General features: G+C 42.5%; 1 pseudogene; it reads right to left on the minus strand.

Annotated features, from left to right (window-relative positions):
- The window catches only part of LOC117506981, a 111,358-nt pseudogene that overhangs the window by 65,534 nt on the left and 25,172 nt on the right, over positions 1 to 20,652 (minus strand).

Raw genomic sequence — 20,652 nt, forward strand, 5'->3', positions numbered from 1 at the left:
TCCCGCAAGACGTCGTTAACCAAGGCTTGGAACGTCGCGGGGGCGTTGGTAAGGCCGAACGGCATGACCAGGTACTCAAAGTGACCTAATGGGGTGTTGAATGCCGTCTTCCATTCGTCTCCCTTCCGGATCCGAACCAGGTGATACGCATTTCTAAGATCCAGCTTAGTAAAGATCTTGGCTCCATGCAGGGGGGTGAACACGGAATCTAATAATGGCAACGGGTATCGGTTGCGAACCGTAATCTCATTCAGCCCCCTGTAATCAATACATGGACGAAGTCCGCCATCTTTCTTGCCCACAAAAAAGAAACCTGCCCCCATCGGGGAGGTGGAGTTCCGGATCAGCCCGGAAGCTAATGAGTCCCAGATGTAGGTCTCCATTGATTCGCGCTCAGGTCGTGAGAGGTTGTACAGCCTGCTGGACGGGAACTCAGCGCCTGGAACCAAATCAATGGCACAATCGTACGGACGGTGCGGGGGAAGGGTGAGTGCCAGATCCTTGCTGAAGACGTCAGCAAGATCGTGGTACTCAACCGGCACTGCCGTCAGATTGGGAGGGACTTGACCTCCTCCTTAGCCTGGGAACCGGGAGGAACCGAGGATCCTAAACACCCCCGATGGCAGGTTTCGCTCCACTGAACCACCACCCCAGACGGCCAATCGATCCGGGGATTGTGCTTTAACATCCATGGGATGCCCAAAATCACGCGGGAGGTAGAAGGAGTTACAAAAAACTCAATCTCCTCCCGGTGGTTTCCAGACACCACCAGAGTTACTGGTTGTGTCTTGTGTGTGAGTAAAGGGAGGAGGGTGCCATCTAGTGCCCGCACCTGCAACGGCGAAGGAAGCGCCACCAGAGGGAGCCCTACCTCCTTTGCCCATCTGCTGTCTAGCAGATTCCCTTCTGACCCCGTGTCCACCAGTGCTCGGGCTTGAAGGGTTAAATCCCCACTCAGGATTGTGACTGGGAGTCGTGTGGCAATTTGTGTGTGTCTCACTTGAATGTCTTGACCCCCCCTTAGCCCAGTCTCTAAGGGCGAGTGTTGACGTTTTGGCCGTTTGGGGCAGTCTCTCTGTGTGTGCTCTGTTGAGCTGCAGAGAAAACACTCTCCACGGATCAGCCTCCCCATTTTGGCCCTGTGCGTTTCCCTAACAACGTCAACGGGGGAGCTGTTGCCCCACAAAGCGCTGCGGCTGTGGAGCGTGGGGAGGGCGGCCCCTTTTCGAACCCGGAAGGGAGAGGGGCGGCGCGTATCCGGTCACGTCCTTCGCCTCGCTCCCGACGGCGTTCCTCTAACCGATTGTCTAATCGTATAACGAGATCAATAAGCCCGTCCAAATCCCGCGGTTCGTCCTTAGCCACCAGGTGCTCCTTCAGGACCAATGACAGTCCGTTTACGAAGGCGGCACAGAGGGCAGTGCTATTCCAGCCGGACCTCGCAGCCGCGATGCGGAAGTCGACTGCATAAGCAGCTGCGCTCCGGCGCCCCTGTCTCATTGACAGCAGCACGGCTGAAGCGATTTCTCCTCTATTTGGGTGATCGAACACTGTTCTGAATCCCTTCACAAACCCATCATACATCAGAAGGAGCCGTGAATTTTGCTCCCAGAGCGCTGTAGCCCAAGCACGTGCCTTACCGCGAAGCAGATTAATCACATAAGCTATCTTACTAGCATCAGTCGCGTACATGACGGGACGTTGTGCGAAGACGAGCGAACATTGCATAAGAAAGTCCGTGCACGTCTCCACACAACCCCGTACGGCTCCGGAGGGCTTATGTATGCTTCAGGGGAAGGTGGGAGGGGTCGTTGAACGACCTGTGGAACGTCACTGTTGCGCACAGGATCGACAGGAGGGGGAGCCGCAGCAGCGCCCTGAGGGCGCGCTTCCACCTGCGCGGCGAGAGCCTCCACCCTGCGGTTAAGGAGGACATTCTGCTCGGTCATTAGATCCAACCGAGCCGTAAAGGCGGTGAGGATTCGCTGCAACTCACCGATCATGCCTCCTGCAGATGCCTGTGCGCCCTGCTCTTCCATTGGCCGTTCAACAGCCGGTTGACGCCCCTCGGGGTCCATGACGTTGGCCGAGATATCCTGTTGTGAAAGTGTAGGAACACGGACCCACAACAGGGGGCGCAAATGAACGGACAATGGAGGAAGTCAAATAACAACACTTTACTGTTGTGAATAAGCACAACAAACACAGCAGATTACAATAATAGTCAATGGAGTCAATTCACAAAAATGTGTCGTGTGGGCAGGCTCGAAGATAAAAGACGTCTGTCCAAAGCAGAACCGGAACCACACGATTTCCTCCGCCACCGAACCCCGGGAATACTGGAGCCGCCAAGTCCCGAACTCCCAGGTGGCCACTGCCTCCGCTTGTCGGATCTGGTACTGCTGGCGAGGAACAAAAACAGTTAGATGTGGGTGCGTCTGCACCCAGCAATACGTATGGTGGAAAACCACCTCCACCTCTCGTCGGAAAAAGGAAACAGAATATCTGCTGTCCAACACACACAAGCAACAGATATTCACAGTCAGCTGAGAACGTTACCTCCTCGGTAGAGCGATATCTCGGCAAAGAGGTGGAGATGTCGTCTTGCTGATATACCACTGAAGATCAGATGATTGGTGACAGCTGTCGTAGGTGATAAGTGACAGCTGTCACCCCGGCTGCTCCTGTGAGGCGGCAGCGCCCTCTTGTGCCTGGAGCCCGCACTCCAGGCAGGGCGCCCTCTGGTGGTGGTGGGCCAGCAGTACCTCCTCTTCAGCGGCCCACACAACAAATTGTATGCTTTCTGTGTTGTTATTTAGAGTTTTTGTTTTTATAGCATTCTGGGCCAGCGGTTCTCTATAACGCTCAAAATCAACGTTTGCGAAAAAAGCAGGTTTTTGGGGTACCATATGCTTTCATTTACCAACATTTTCGCACATTTCAAAAATCTCAAAAATCCAAAGGGATACTGATTACATGGCCCGTGATCTAAAGCAGTGGTGTCCAAACTATTTCAGAAAGGGCTGAGAGGGTGCACGTTTTCTTTGCAGCCAGTGACTCCAGCAGGTGATTTCACTGATGAACTCATCCCATCTGCTCAAAGTCATGTTTTCATCAGTGAAATCACCTGCTGGAGTCAGTGGCTGCAAAGAAAACCTGCACCCTCTCGGTTCTTTCTGGAACAGTTTGGACACCACTCTTCTTCTTCTTCATCTTCTTCTTTTTCTCCTCCTCCTCTTCTTCTTCTCTTCTTCTTCTCCTCCTCCTCCTCCTCCTCCTCCTCTATAATTCCAAGGTTAACCACACTGTGCTTCTTAGGTGATGTTAAAGAAAACAGACACAAAGGATATCAACCAAGTGATAAGCTTTGATGGTCTCAGACGAAGCCCACCCACAAGAAAAAAAGTTGCAGTTCCTTAACTGGCCGCTTGAGGCTGGCTACAAAAGTGAGCAGGTTCCCAATCAAGTCCATGTTAAAATATCCAGCTTTAGAGCAGAAATAAACATGTTTACAGCCTGGTACAAAAAAAAACAGTTTTGCTATCTATAGATAGCTTCCTCCTCTATAACAACTGTACAGGGGGTAAATTGCTTTCACTTCTTAGTTTAAAATATTTCAAGCCATAAAGTTATGCATAATTAGGGGCATGGATGCTTTGAGTAACAGCTACTGAGCCAAGAACATCTGACTCTCATAGCGTCTTTAGCTCAGAGGTCAGTCAATGCATCTGCTAGCTGTGTGGAGCTGTCTGTTTCATTTGGAGCATTTTATTATAAATGCCTGGAATAATATGGCTTGTCCTAATGGATTATCAAAGACATCCCTGCTGCAATATTCAAGCTGAGTGAAAATCTCTTCTTCTTTAATGTTGTATGCTAACAGTGTTAATACTCTTAGCAGCTGACTGTAATTCATCTGTTAAGTCATTTAATGCACCATTACTGAGAAAATAGTTGGCTCATTACTTTTAATGCCCACACTAAAGCAATCCACCACCGTGCAGTCCCCAAAATATGTTTCAATAAAACCCAAACCGAGGTTGGCCTGTTAGCTTAGTTGGTTCAGGCTTGAAGATAGGGGCCTGTTCAGGAATCTTTCGACACACAACAAAACCCAAAGCCACCCACAGTCCAATCCTTTATCCATTTATGGCTTTGTCGTGATATATTAAGAGACAGTGCTGCTGGCACTGCTAACGTGGCAACACCCAGATATGACTTCATATCGGCTGTTCCAGGTCTATCTGGAAAGCCTATGGATGACAGGGCTTCTCCTATATATACATTCTATGGTATCAACATACAAAACATAATGTCAGATCTGGCAAAATTGGAGCTATTCATGTCTCCCTACAGTTACAAATCTGACTTATTTGGATTTTTCTATCAAGGTTCTAAAGTCAGATAATAACATGTGAGTGTTCATCACATTTTTACCTTTTAATAATCTGCACCTGTAACTGGCCAACAGCACCAGTTAGGACAACGTGTTTAGGATTCCAAACCCTCACTGTGTTTGAGGTGACTTTGACTAAGGTGTAGGTGTAGAAAGACTGTATGGTCAGCGATTTCTCATTTCAAATCTCAAGTCAACACAGCTACTAAAGTGTAAACACAAAAAAGTTTTCTTTTTAAAGTGTTTAGGAGGATCTAAGGACTTTTAAACACTGGTGCTTATAAAAATAAAAAATAAAAAAAGCCCAGTTGCTAAGACTTCTAACCACAGCTTCTCCTCAGCTCCTCCTCAGTGGTCTATAAAGTGGGCGGCATTATTGAAAGTACCTTTGTCCATAAATTAAGTACATACACACAGTGCCACAGGGGTTTTGTCCTACAATCCAACAAGATTACTGCAAAAGGGCGTAATAATTCCAAGGAGGGAGGCAAAGCCAACTGCCTGCATGTCTGCATATTCCATCCATCCATTTTCTATACCTGCTCACCCCAATTTAGGGTCACAGCGGGGGCTGGAGCCTATCCCAGCAGTCGTAGGACATGAGGCAGAGTACATCCTGGACAGGACACCAGTCTGTCGCAGAACCACATATAGACAAACACATTCACACCCACATGCACACCTGCAGGTGATTTAAAGTTTCCAGTCCACCTAATCTGTATGTTTTTGGATGTGAGAGGAGTCGGAGCACCCGGAGAGAATCCACACAAACACGGGGAGAACATTTATCCTCCACGCAGATGGGAATTGATCCCATGACTTTCTTGCTGTGAGGCAACAGTGCTAACCACTAAAGCCATCATGCTGCCCAAACCCCTTATGCTAAATATGAATGTAATTGGTCACCTGGTTCTTGAGATATTGTGCTAACAAGGGTGACATTGACAATATCTTGATTATCTCGCTGTGACCTTGAAATTGACACCAAGGTCACTGAAATCGACTGGTGTCAGGGATCACCCAAGTACACCTTTATGCTAAATATGAATGAAAGAGATATCACACGAACAAGCAAAAATGGATAGACAGACAGATGGACGGATGGACAGATGGATGGTCAGATTGGCATGCTGATCCCTATATCCCACTGTTTTCATACTGGGTGGGATAATAATTAATATTCCAAAACCTTCTGGGATCCACAGCCAAGATTTGGTTCAATAACATTGTACGAAACAAACAAACAAAACAAAAAACAGTATATTGGTATCATATTATGCCGTATTACAAACTTATTACCAGATAGGTAATGATGTATGTCTTTTTCAGGTATGATAATATCAACCATGCTTCATGCCTGCTAATTTCATTTAAGCCAATTATAGTATTCTGTACCAACTGTTGAGCTTAAAAAGCTTTTGGGAAATTAAAACCACATTAATTTTAAGATTCCTTTGTTTTATAGAGATGTTTACAGTTTAATAGCTGTTCTGAGTGGCTGATGCCAAATGTATTTCTTTCTAATATGTGTTCAACACTTTTCCTTTGGGTGTCATGACAGATTCTTTTAATAGCAAAAGACACAGCGCTGTTGTTTCTTTCAATAAAATTAGGACTATCATTCACTTACTTGTTCTCCTCATGATGAGTCCTCAAAGAACTTGCATCTGATGGCTTATGTCTCTCTTTATCTTACCTTTCCAAACATGCTGATTGCTAATCATTCCCTCACAGTGTCCTCACATGTCCTGCCATCTCAGAATGCAGAATGTTTCAGAAATGATATTATTATTATTATTATTATTATTATTATTATTATTATTATTATCATCACATACATCATGTACAATTAGGGGAGGTGATGGTCTAGTGTTTAAGCGTTGGGCTTGAGACCAGAGGATCCTCGGTTCAAATCCCAGCCTGACTAGAAAATCACTAAGGGCCCTTAGGCAAGGTCCTTAATACCCTTGTTGCTCCCGGTGTGTAGTGAGCGCCTTGTATGGCAGCACTCTCACATCGGGGTGAATATCAGGCACTGACATGTAAAGCGCTTTGAGCGTCTGATACAGATGGAAAACCACTATATAAATGCAGTCCATTTACCATTTACTTTATTGTTCCTTGAGGAAAACATGGACTGTATAATGCCATACCCAGAAAGTATATGCAATCATTGCAATACACTTTTAGAATCAACACATAAGCACAATATAACACCAATAAAGTGAGAAGCTATTGCCCTGACTGACCCCTGTTTCTATTTTAAATAGCTTTTGACAAGTTAAACAAACTTAGACACAAATTAGTTCTTGTGTGGCTTTTTGTGTTGTTTTAAGAGTTAAAACTGTTGGACTGACCTCAAACTGGTGAACAGTGAGAGCAAATCCAGGTGAGGTTTGACAGTTGTCATCCAGTAGATTCATACTGCGGTCATAATGGCCAATGTAAGTAGTAAAAACCAAGAATTCTGCCCTCCTCGACAGGAAGATGTCTGCAATCCTCTGACTCTCTTCCCTAAAAGGAGAAGCACACTAATCCTGCTAGTACAAGATTTATGCAATGTATCAAAATGTAGACCTCTAGAATGATGTTGGATGGTCGGTCACATCTTTTGAAAGAAGTGTGCCTGTATTTACATTTATACTGTGGTGGGCATAGTTCCGTTAATTGCTAATTAGTGAAGCTAACTTTTTTGTTAGCAGATTAGCTTTTCAGCTCACTTTGAAAATCATCAGCGGACCAATTAGCTTCCGCTAAACTTAGTTCCATTAACTTTCAAGTCCGCTAACATTTTTTTTTTTGCTGGTAAAGTGAGTAAAGTTTAACGATCAAAAATGTTTGTAAACCCTAAAATCATATACGAGGTCTATTAGAAAAGTATCCAACCTTATTATTTTTTTCAAAAACCATATGGATTTGATTCATATGTTTTTACGTCAGCCAAGCTTGAACCTTCGTGCGCATGCGTGAGTTTTTCATTTAAAAAATCTCCTTTAACAGTGGAATATCCGGATAAAATGCTGAAACCGACTTCTTCTGAAACTTCTCTGTTCTCTCACGACGTCCTGGATCAATACAGCCTGAAATGTGGAGGTTTTCAGCTTGAAACAGGCTGACGACGGCGCCTGGGAGCGCTGCACGACGTCTCGCACCGTGGGAAGTCCTTAAAGCGACAGTATCACCTCAAAATCTCTCATCAGCCGTTAAAATTTTCACCGAAAACCAGCTTAATTTTTCGAACCGTGTCCACTTCGATGTGTCTCACAGGTTTAGAAAAAATTTTGATCAAACAAAGCGCCAGTCTCTCAGCAACTTCTCAGACAAAGGAATTCCGATGAGGGGCTGGACGACTCCTCCCACAAGGAGTGCTCACAGGCGAATGACGTCACCGACAGGCGTGGAAAAACTCACGCATGCGCACGAGGGTTCAAGCATGTCTGACATAAAAACATATGAATGAAATCCATATAGTTTTTGAAAAAAATAAAAAGGACCTATACTTTATTGACAGACCTCGTATGTTCTCATGGTATAAATCTCATCGTTTCAGGCAATGATAGCTGTCAGCTGGCCGTTAGAAGCAAGTTAGAGACAATAAAAAACTGGCTGATTTCAATAGAGCAACATACAGCCCGAGCGTGTTGTCACAGAGAGGCCAGTCACGGAAGTATGAATTCCTATCTTCGGATTGGCTGAAGTGAAGTACCACCAACCTTGAGAATAATACAGAGATAAACTGTGACTTCTAATACTGCGATTTACTGCCTTTGATAAAGATGATGACAGAGTTTGAGGTTTTAGTTTTTTATTTTCGTGTGTTCGTTTTGTGTTTGTGATCTTGAATTTACCCAGCAACCACTGCTGGCATATCAGTAGCCGACATTGTAATCCAATGTGGCCTCGACCGAGTCAACATTAAAAGTTAGCGGTTAGTGGTAACTTCAGCTAAATTTTTTAGCGGTTTATTGGTTTAGCGTCATAAATGGTAACTTTTCAGTTAGCAGATTAATGATTATCAAACCTAAGTTTTCGGTTAGCTGTGCCCACCACTGCATTTATAGCATCAGAGCTGAACGCGTCCCACCAGTGTCGGATTCGATTCTCCAGCTCAGTGAGGATCCTGCGGTGTAGCGTGTAAACATCGGGCAGCTCATTGAGGATCTCCCGAAGCCTTTCTTCAGTCAGCACAGGTTCTCCTTCATCCCCGACTGCCGCGCGCACTGCTTCACGGAAATCCTGACACAAAAAATGGGAATGTGGAGGAAAGCATTTTTTTGGAGTTTTCCCAAAGTTTGCATAGCCATATTCTTTAAACCCAACTGAAAACTCTACAACAGGGAGAACACAAGCTTTTATATTAGCAACTCTCTTCATCTCTTCAGATGCTGTGATCAGAATCGTTGGTTTTGTTCCCACACCAGCAGGATAAATTAAGTTTGCTACATGCAATAGTGTTTGCTCCATGGATACAACTGTGGAGGTGCACTTAAGGATGGCACCAAACCCCCAACAGTTCCAATAAAGCAGCTCAGCAACTAAATGTTCAAACTGTGGTTGTACATTTGCAGCTGCCAGCTGTGAATGTGCGACTGTGGAGCAGAGTGCCACACTACAACTGTTCCACTACTCTACAAATATCCAGATGAAGGATAACCCTGGAATTGCCCTTAAAGGGGTTGTTTTGGTAAAGGTCAAGCTTATTAGGGTCAAAGGGCCAAAATTTTGGTTGATCTCTCTATTTGTTCCTCTACTCCTTTGCCCAAATCCCACCAAACTTGACGTGTGGATCAAAAGTCAAAGTTTTAATTCTTTACTTCAAATGCCCACCAAATGTGGGATATAGATGGATTGTGGAATTACCTAGGTGAGCTCAATCACGAGGTCAAGGTCATTGGGGTCAAAGGTCAAAAATTAAGGTTTTCACTCTGATTTACACCAAAGTTGACACACATACAGTGGTGGGTTCTGGAATTACCCCACAAGGTTAAATTCGCTAAAGGTCAATCACTGGGGCCAAGTTCCCGTCTGCCTGTCTGTTTGCTGTTCAACTCTTCTGAGGTCCTTTTGCTGATTTCTGCCAAACTTGGTATACCAGTGAAGGCTGGCCCAAAAACTGCCCTTCATTCATTCAGTTTGACAAAGGTAATAGAATTTGATTATCAACTTAATTTGGACCATATGTGGCACAATTTTGGATTCTAGAAATGCCAAGGCAAGGTCAGCCAGAGGTCAGTCATTTGCGAGAAGGTCAAGATCACTGAAATCAGATGCTAGATTTCTGTAATCCTGGCTGCCTTCATCCCCAAGGGTACTATTACCTAGTTCCTGTAAAAAACAAAAACCTGTTGATTTGGTGACAGAGAACATGACAATTACTTCTTTTTTATTTACTATGAAACAAAAATGCAAATTTGTCACTCACTTCCTGCAGAAGCTTGAGGGATTTCACATGTCTGCAGATAGAAAATAGATTAAACATTGATGAACAGAAGCTTTGTTTTTGACTGATAAGCAAAGTTATTTGATGTGCAAAAAGAATTCACATTTCACTTACAATCTCTCGGTGTCCGCCAGTTCTTTAGCGATGTAGAAGGCTCTGGATCTTCCGTCAGGCTATAAAGAATCATAGTATTTACTTCTAATGACCCCGGAGCACGAGGAAAAGCATTTTGGCTCTGCTTCAGCAAATATATTTGGCTCCTCTCTCCAAGCAGCAATCAAATTCTAAGTAATGATGACAGTATTGTAGTAGCTCATTAACCTCCATTAACCTGCATTAATACTTTGGCTCATGAGCACAATTTGAAAAGTGTCACAAATTGTTTTACTATCCTTACGTGCAGCAATAAGTTCTAAATGTGAAGGTATTGTTTTCAGTCCTGTGTGTCTGTCCATGCATCTGTGTGTAAACAAAATTTGGGCCAAACCCGGTGGAATAATTGAGGTTCAGCCAAGGATAAACTGTTTAAAAGTTAAAAGTCAATCTCACAGGCTAAGGCCAAATCTTTGGCCCAATGCTGATATATAGGTGACATTTAGAATGGCAATTCTGCAGAACTGTTTAACGATGCACCCATGCTTATGATTAAACCAGGGGTCACTAACCCTGTTCCTAGAGAGCATCTGCCCCGCTTGTTTTCCATGTCTACCTCCTCGCTCTGTGAAGCCTGACACATAAAAAAATGGCCATAAAATTCCTTAGAAAACTCTTCCCTGCAGTCCATGTATGTTCTCAGACAAGCACAGCAAGCTTTGTCAGATCCTTCCCACATCCTCTACCCCGAGTATGAACTCCTACCACCTGATAGGCGATACAGAGTCCCTCATTGTAGACAGAATCACTTTTACAAACTCATTCGTGCCCAATTAGAGTTTTAAACAATGGTTCCTGGGATATGTAGCAGGACTGGGCATTAATCAGTGGTGGGCACAGATAACCAAAAAATTAACTTCGATAACAGATAATCAGAAACCTGAAAAGTTACCTTTGATAAAGATAAACCACCCAAAAACGTATCGGAAGTTACAGATAACCGATCAAATCAAATCAATTTTATTTATATAGCGCCAAATCACAACAAACGGTTGCCCCAAGGCGCTTTATATTGTAAGGCAAAGCCATACAATAATTACGGAAAAACCCCAACGGTCAAAACGCCCCCTGTGACAAGCACTTGGCGACAGTGGGAAGGAAAAACTCCCTTTTAACAGGAAGAAACCTCCAGCAGAACCAGGCTCAGGGAGGGGCAGTCTTCTGCTGGGACTGGTTGGGGCTGAGGGGAGAGAATCGGGAAAAAGACATGCTGTGGAAGACAGCAGAGATCAATCACTAATGATTAAATGCAGAGTGGTGCATACAGAGCAAAAAGAGAAAGAAACACTCAGTGCATTATGGGAACCCCCCAGCAGTCTACGTCTATAGCAGCATAACTAAGGGATGGTTCAGGGTCACCTGATCCAGCCCTAACTATAAGCTTTAGCAAAAAGGAAAGTTTTAAGCCTAATCTTAAAAGTAGAGAGGGTGTCTGTCTCCCTGATCCGAAATGGGAGCTGGATCCAGAGGAGAGGAGCCTGAAAGCTGAAGGCTCTGCCTCCCATTCTACTCTTACAAACCCTAGGAACTACAAGTAAGCCTGCAGTCTGAGAGCGAAGCGCTGTATTGGGGTGATATGGTACTATGAGGTCCCTAAGATAAGATGGGACCTGATTATTCAAAACCTTATGAGTAAGAAGAAGAATTTTAAATTCTATTCTAGAATTAACAGGAAGCCAATGAAGAGAGGCCAATATGGGTGAGATATGCTCTCTCCTTCTAGTTCCTGTCAGTACTCTAGCTGCAGCATTTTGAATTAACTGAAGGTTTTTCAGGGAACTTTTAGGACAACCTGATAATAATGAATACAATAGTCCAGCCTAGAGGAAATAAATGCATGAATTAGTTTTTCAGCATCACTCTGAGACAAGACCTTTCTAATTTTAGAGATATTGCGCAAATGCAAAAAAGCAGTCCTACATATTTGTTTAATATGTGCACTGAATGACATATCCTGATCAAAAATGACTCCAAGCTTTCTCACAGTATTACTAGAGGTCAGGGTAATGCCATCCAGAGTAAGGATCTGGTTAGACACCATGTTTCTAAGATTTGTGGGGCCAAGTACAATAACTTCAGTTTTATCTGAGTTTAAAAGCAGGAAATTAGAGGTCATCCATGTCTTTATGTCTGTAAGACAATCCTGCAGTTTAGCTAATTGGTGTGTGTCCTCTGGCTTCATGGATAGATAAAGCTGGGTATCATCTGCGTAACAATGAAAATTTAAGCAATGCTGTCTAATAATACTGCCTAAGGGAAGCATGTATAAAGTGAATAAAATTGGTCCTAGCACCGAACCTTGTGGAACTCCATAATTAACCTTAGTCTGTGAAGAAGATTCCCCATTTACATGAACAAATTGTAATCTATTAGATAAATATGATTCAAACCACTGCAGCGCAGTGCCTTTAATACCTATGGCATGCTCTAATCTCTGTAATAAAATTTTATGGTCAACAGTATCAAAAGCAGCACTGAGGTCTAACAGAACAAGCACAGAGATGAGTCCACTTTCTGAGGCCATAAGAAGATCATTTGTAACCTTCACTAATGCTGTTTCTGTACTATGATGAATTCTAAACCCTGACTGAAACTCTTCAAATAGACAATTCCTCTGCAGATGATCAGTTAGCTGTTTTACAACTACCCTTTCAAGAATTTTTGAGAGAAAAGGAAGGTTGGAGATTGGCCTATAATTAGCTAAGATAGCTGGGTCAAGTGATGGCTTTTTAAGTAATGGTTTAATTACTGCCACCTTAAAAGCCTGTGGTACATAGCCAACTAATAAAGACAGATTGATCATATTTAAGATCAAAGCATTAATTAATGGTAGGGCTTCCTTGAGCAGCCTGGTAGGAATGGGGTCTAATAGACATGTTGATGGTTTGGAGGAAGTAACTAATGAAAATAACTCAGACAGAACAATCGGAGAGAAAGAGTCTAACCAAATACCGGCATCACTGAAAGCAACAGACTCTTTTTCCAGGCTAAGTGAAGATCTTCTAAATTAGTGAGACGCCATTTGCTCTCCAACTTACGGGTTATCTGCTTTAAGCTGCAAGTTTGTGAGTTATACCACGGAGTCAGGCACTTCTGATTTAAGGCGCTCTTTTTCAGAGAAGCTACAGCATCCAAAGTTGTCCTCAATGAGGATATAAAACTATTGACGAGATACTCTATCTCACTCACAGAGTTTAGGTAGCTACTCTGCCCTGTGTTGGTATATGGCATTAGAGAACATAAAGAAGGAATCATATCCTTAAACCTAGTTACAGCGCTTTCTGAAAGACTTCTACTGTAATGAAACTTATTCCCCACTGCTGGGTAGTCCATCAGAGTAAATGTAAATGTTATTAAGAAATGATCAGACAGAAGGGGGTTTTCAGGGAATACTGTTAAGTCTTCAATTTCCATACCATAAGTCAGAGCAAGATCTAAGGTATGATTAAAGTGGTGGGTGGACTCATTTACATTTTGAGCAAAGCCAATCGAGTCTAACAATAGATTAAATGCAGTGTTGAGGCTGTCATTCTCAGCATCTGTGTGGATGTTAAAATCGCCCACTATAATTGTCTTATCTGAGCTAAGCACTAAGTCAGACAAAAGGTCCGAAAATTCACAGAGAAACTCACAGTAACGACCAGGTGGACGATAGATAATAACAAATAAAACTGGTTTTTGGGACTTCCAATTTGGATGTACAAGACTAAGAGTCAAGCTTTCAAATGAATTAAAGCTCTGTCTGAGTTTTTGATTAATTAATAAGCTGGAATGGAAGATTGCTGCTAATCCTCCGCCTCGGCCCGTGCTACGAGTGTTCTGGCAGTTAGTGTGACTCGGGGGTGTTCACTCATTTAAACTAACATATTCATCCTGCTGTAACCAGGTTTCTGTAAGGCAGAATAAATCAATATGTTGATCAATTATTATATCATTTACTAACAGGGACTTAGAAGAGAGAGACCTAATGTTTAATAGACCACATTTAACTGTTTTAGTCTGTGGTGCAGTTGAAGGTGCTATATTATTTTTTCTTTTTGAATTGAATTTCTAGAAATGAAAGCTGCTCCATCCAAAGTGGGATGGATGCCGTCTCTCCTAACAAGACCAGGTTTTCCCCAGAAGCTTTGCCAATTATCTATGAAGCCCACCTCATTTTTTGGACACCACTCAACTGATAAATTCTAGTATTGTCTCTGGTACACTTGCAACTACTAACAAGCTGAATTTGAGTTTTAACACCACAATCGCTTTTGGAGCCATCAAAAGTGACAAGAGACCCAAACAATGAGCCCGCACTTCTATGTTTGAACAGCCTGCCCCCTGCTGGAAGCTCTTGTTTACTACATGGCTTTCAGCACAGAAGCAAGCTGAGCACAGCCACAAAGCCAGCTCTCTAACTATCACAACGCTCTGGTCAGGCGGAGGTCTTTTATTTATTTATTTATTAGTTTATTTGACAGGGACAATACAATCAGACATAGCCACAAATCAAAGCTTGTAGCTGATGTGATGCATACAGAGTATAGCAACAAGTGCTAATTTACAACTCCTGTAAATTAGAAAATAAAGTCATGCTGACTTATGGTTTGGTGTGAATACTGATAGAATAACTCCATTATTGTCAATTCTGTCAGGCGAGAAGTGTGTGTTGGTCCCAATATGGATATTCCGGATGATTTTCTCATGGATAGTACGACAATGACCAGCAGCCAATGCAGCCAGCTTGATGAGGACACACTGGCGAATTTGGAGAGCAGCACGGTACCAGCCAAAACAACAAAAGTTAAAGTGAGCCAACTTTTTATGTATGTGTTTGCTGGGTGTTGTGCATTTTGAAATTACATTAAATATTGGTAATGTGATTCCACGTCTTGTGTATCTCAGTAAGTGATAATAATGCAAATAACATGCAGTTGTTGTGCGGTATACATTTTCAGAGTCCCTCCATCCATGCCCAGTCACCCAAAATGACAGATATCGGGTGAATATTTGTCATTTTGGGCAACCGGGCATGGACGTCGAGCCTCTGAAAATGCATACTGCCCTCCAAAAGCATGTTATTGTATTATTATTATCACTTTACCAAGGCGTTGCTAGGCCGGTATCGTAGATTTACGTCGACGCTACCTGGCTATACCCGCCCGCTGTGCATAAACAAATGACGTCATAGCACACGCACAGCCCAAGAACTGTCTGCAGAGGGGGGAAAAAAACTGTCCAGAGAGGAAAAGATGAAAAGGCGAGAAGTGTGTTTTGGTCCCAATATGGATATTCCGGATGATTTTCTCATGGATAGTACGACAATGAACAGCAGCTAAAGCAGCCAGCTTGATGAGGACGCACTGCCGAATTTGGAGAGCAGCGCGCGCCAGCCAACACGACAAAAGTTAAAGTGAGCCAACTTTTTATGTACGCGTTACGTGTTGTGTATCTCAGTAAAAAGTGATAATAATGCAAAAAACATGCTGTTGTTGTGCGGTATGCATTTTCTGAGGCCCTCCGTTCATGCCCAGTCACCCAAAATGACAGATATTCACCCTCGTGGGTGACTGGGCATGAACGTCGGGCCTCTGAAAATGCATACCGCCCTTCAAAAGCATGTTATTGTATTAATATTGGCCCTCTTTGATAAAAACAAGAGAAAAGAGTAAAAAGCACAAATACTGATTTGTTATTATGATTACTTTCCCAGCAACAGTATTCTAATTACACCATGTCATATGTCTATATTTAGAACAGTAATGAAGAGTTTTAATAACTAACCAGTCTGTCGTAGTTGATGTCGATCCATCTTTCTTCCTCCTCTGAGGTCTGTCCTTGGGTCTCATCTGCTGTCTCTCTCTCAACATCACCCACTGAACCAGCCAGTGGACCAGCAGAGAGTGAGCACATGTTGTAGGTTTCTGTGTAGGCACTATCGGGTCAAATACAGGGCCGAGTCAATACAATCTGCACATGGTAACATGTAAATGGCCTGCATTTATACTGCACTTCCATGCTCAAAGCACTTTACAGTGAGGCCTCATAGTCACCTGTTCACACAAACACTCATACACTGATGTCAGGCTGCTGGATTGCAAGACACTCAACTGCACATTGGGAGCAATTTGGGGATTAAAGACCTAAGGTACAGAGGCAGTGTTAATTCAACTATAGTTTGAATGGGACCAAATTCACTAGCTGCACAGTGTTAAATGAATTCTATTCAAGTTGTATCAGCTCTATTAGTTTTGATTTAAGCCTCTAATAGATCAGATCTGGGAGCAGGCATTAGTGCCATGTCATGTCCACCACACTACAGAACTGCCTTGAGATGGCAATCACCCAGGTAGGCATCCCTACCTATCGAAAGTAGCTACTTGTCTGCCACAAACAGATGAAATGTGTGCGTCTCCTTGGCCTTCTCCAGCCATTGGGGTCCTCAACACTGAGGCACCTACATGCAAGATCTTGCACAGAGAAACACGCCACATGGCCAATTGTTTTAGCTGATGCTTCCTCACAATGCAAGTGATATTTCTCATCTGAGTCTCCCTAAGTGACTGTTCATTTGACACAAAGTCATTCCAATGGTACCCTAAGATCCTCTGGAGAGACATCCGAATAAAGACATCCAGCCAACCCCTTGGATCACTGCTTGCTGTCCAAGTCTTCCATCCATACAGTAAGACAGGGAGCACCAGGACCATAAAGACTTGGACCATTGCCCAGTAATGTTCAGTGTTCACTTATCTCGATGCCTTTGCATGATAAATAAAAACAAAGACATCAGGATTACTGAACACCTCTGTCCAGTGACCTCATGACTCTATGAGATCCTTCCAGGTGTCCCTTGATGTCAAAGGCTGAGGACCCAGAGACATGAATGCCACTGCCGATATAACTGAATGTCTCATAAAGTTCAACACTTTCATTGCATAGATACACTTCTGATGGCAGAGTCCAGGAAGTCAGTGAAAGTCTGGGTCTTAAGCTACCTTGACACTTGCACAAATTTGATCCCTGCACTGCCACACAATGCATCGTGCCAATGCAAGTCATTTAGATGGTATGCTTGAAAGTGTGAAGCCAAGTCTGTGCACTGTTCATGTCATGTTTACACGTTATGCACTTTTCACGCAATGTGTGGCTGAATATGGTGCGCAATGGCACATTATAGCACAACTGATTTACGCCCTGTTCAAGTATTGTTGGTGTATCATGTCGTACAGTGTATGACATGGTACGCACAATGTGGGTTGTTCACACAAATACATACATTACCACAACCACTTTGCGCATGCGTAAAGCAGAGTGGCATTATTTGGTCCCACTCTGTCCCGCTTGAAGCCATACTATATAAAATAGCAAACCTGTGCCATATCATTTCGTATCTGATGATGCATTCGCTCTCAGGACTTGGCTGATGAAACCATTCTCTCATCACTCACAGAATCACAGAGAAATTATCTACAGCTGCAGTTTGTCTCATGCTCATAATGTGGTGGACAACGCATTTGGAATCTTGTCTCAAAGGTTTATAATATATATGTTGTAATGGATTGGTGACACAGTTGCATTTTCATTCCTTCTTATGAGTTAGATAATGTATATGTAAAGTTATGTTTATTATAGATGTAACATCTCTTCATAATCTAATTTCAGGTTCAGATGCTCTGTGCACAATGACACGAATTAATTACACTATGTAACACAATTTTTGTTCCTGGCTTCTAAGTGTTATATTTCAACTGCTTATGTCTAAAGTTTATGGAAAAATTACTACATTCAGCACAAACTTTGATTTTATTTTTTTTAACGTTCTAGAAAGTTCTAAAAGTTTCTTGAAATTTCTAGATAATTCTGGAAACTTCTAGAAAATTCTGGACAGTTCTAGCAGTTATAGAATATTATAGAAGACCACTAAGTAGTAGTGAAGGCGAATCGAGAATATTCTTGAAAACAGACAAATTTCAAAATATCATTGTCCTGATCACAGAAGCAAAGTTTCTGTGGAATAACAGCTATTTTCTATTTATTTAAGGCATAACAGGTTAGGAAAAAATACTGTGTACCCAGGAACAAAATAAAAATTTGTTACATAGTGGCAGTGACACAGTGTTTGCAAATAGTTTGCGCAATGTTCATGACTAGTTCACGGAAGTGGCACGAAATTTATGCATGCAGAAATTTTGAACATTTCAAAATTTTCTTGGCACACTGGCACACAGCCGCACACAGTTTAGAACAGTCTACAGTAAGTTTACTTGCTGTGTGGGGATCAAATTTATGCAAGTGTCAAGGTGCCTTTAGTCTTGATCCAGGACCACCACAACCCCAGACAGTCTAATTCCTCACTCAGATTCTAAGATGCTGCAATCATGGTATCCATTGAATTTGCATTTTTTTCTGATTTAACACTGTGCCCAAATATATTTGGTCCCACTCAAAATGCTGTTAATTTAAAACTACAAAATATGTTCTGTATAAATTGTAGCAGCTTGGATGTATTCACACGATTCAGTCTGAAACTTTCCTGACTGTTAGAACATTTGAATGCAGCACTTCAGTTTTTTTAGCACACCACATCAACATTTTCTACATGTGAATGTTAATTCATATGAATAAATCAAATAAATGTCATTCTGCCAGCTGGCCCATCTTTATGACCATCATCATGTTCTCCCAAGTTGAAGTATCACACTACAACATATTCTCTCTTAGAAACATATGAATAGTTAAAACTCTGCAGTACTGCAGCAGCCTATAATCTGGCCCTAAAAGGCCTGCGGTGATATCTGTATCCAATTTAGGAATGCATGTTCGCATTTTATGTTACAAAATACTCTTCTGGAGGGTAGTCTAAATGAATATGTTAATGGTTGCAGCTCAGCAGAGTGTGTAAAGTATGCAAATAACAGCCCATCCTTCCAGTAGTGACGCAGCAATCATCTACGTGACCAGTTTTCTGTTTCACTCAGGGCACCAGTAGATTGAACCCCACTGAGTTGTAAATTAGCAGCATATGAAAAACATATGTGAGCAATTCAGGTCTCTGCATTGCACAGATCAGAAATGCATGGGCCATTACTGCTTGCTGGATCACACTTTGGTTGTGATGCCAGAGGGTATCTAAGTATAAACCACAGATTCTACAGTCGGCTTTCACCTCCCTCAATTCACCAAATCACTGTTTCTGTCACTGGGATGCCCAATGATAAAGCTTCATAAATAAATTATAATAGGTGATTCAAATAATTAATTCTCTTTTGCTTCAGGTGGATGAGAGAGAATGTACCAATTATAATGGGTGGTATAAATGAAGAAATGGGGCTACAACTTCACGATTCCCCAAATTTTCTGCTAATATAGTCCCCTCTGTGTCAATCGATGATATCGTGAATGACTGACTGACAGTGCAGTGCAATAATGTATTGCTCGGCTTAATTTATCTGTTTTAGCCATCTGATATACGTAGCCTACTCAGGGCTCAACAGACATGATATTTTTCTAAATTATTCATGTTAACATGAAGAGTTTTGAAAATATCATGTCTGTGTAGAATTAATATATATTATAATAGCCAAGTGGCCTCTGTGTGCCTACGTGTGTATGGCTTTGATCACAGACAAACCGGGAAGAGCTGACATTTGCCATTTAGTATGCTTATGTATTTTGGGTCAATGACGAACACTGTGAAAACGGAAAGATAGTAGGACTAATATTTTTGGAGAAATTAGTGATATTAACTAACAACAGTGAACAATAATTTCAATTTTCAATTTATTTTCATTTATATAGTGCCAAATCACAACAGAGTTGCCTCAAAGCGCTTCACACAGGTAAGGTCTAACCTTACCAACCCCCAGAGCAACAGTGGTAAGGAAAAACTCCCTCTGAGGAAGAAACCTCAAGCAGACCAGACTCAAAGGGGTGACCCTCTGCTTGGGCCATGCTACAAACAAATTACAGAACAATTCACAGATGAATATACAAGAAATGCTATTGGTGCACAGGACAAGAGGATCGCCAACACGAATACAACTCCCATCTCTGGATGGAGCTGCACCTTAAACAGAGAGAAAAAACAGAATCAGGCATCAAAAAGACAAAAAAAAAAATACTGTATAATTTGCCAGCATTAAATAACAAGAAAAACAGAGAAATACTAAGGTGATCGCCAGCCACTAGCCCTAAACTTCACTAAAAGACCCAGAATTTAGGTAAAGTTGAGGCCACGACCCGCTCCAATTACTAATAATGAATTAAGAGTAAAAAGCGTGAAACAAAACTGTACCAGTATGCTAGCCATATGAAAGGGAAAATAAGTGCGTCTTAAGTCTGGACTTGAAAGTCTCCACAGAATCTGACTGTTTTATTGATGCAGGGAGATCATTCCACAGAACAGGGGCACGATAAGAGAAAGCTCTGTGACCCGCAGACTTCTTATTCATCTTAGGGACACAAAGTAGTCCTGCACCCTGAGAATGTAAAGCCCGGGCCAGTACGTAAGGTTTAATTAGGTCAGCTAGATAGGGAGGTGCCAGTCCATGAATAATTTTATAGGTTAGTAGCAGAACCTTAAAATCTGATCTCACTGGGACAGGAAGCCAGTGAAGGGATGCCAAAATGGGTGTAATGTGGTCGAACTTTCTGCTTCGTGTCAGAAGTCTGGCTGCAG

Source organism: Thalassophryne amazonica, chromosome 3 (genome assembly GCF_902500255.1).
Source record: "Thalassophryne amazonica chromosome 3, fThaAma1.1, whole genome shotgun sequence".
NCBI classification, from domain to species: Eukaryota; Metazoa; Chordata; class Actinopteri; order Batrachoidiformes; family Batrachoididae; genus Thalassophryne; species Thalassophryne amazonica.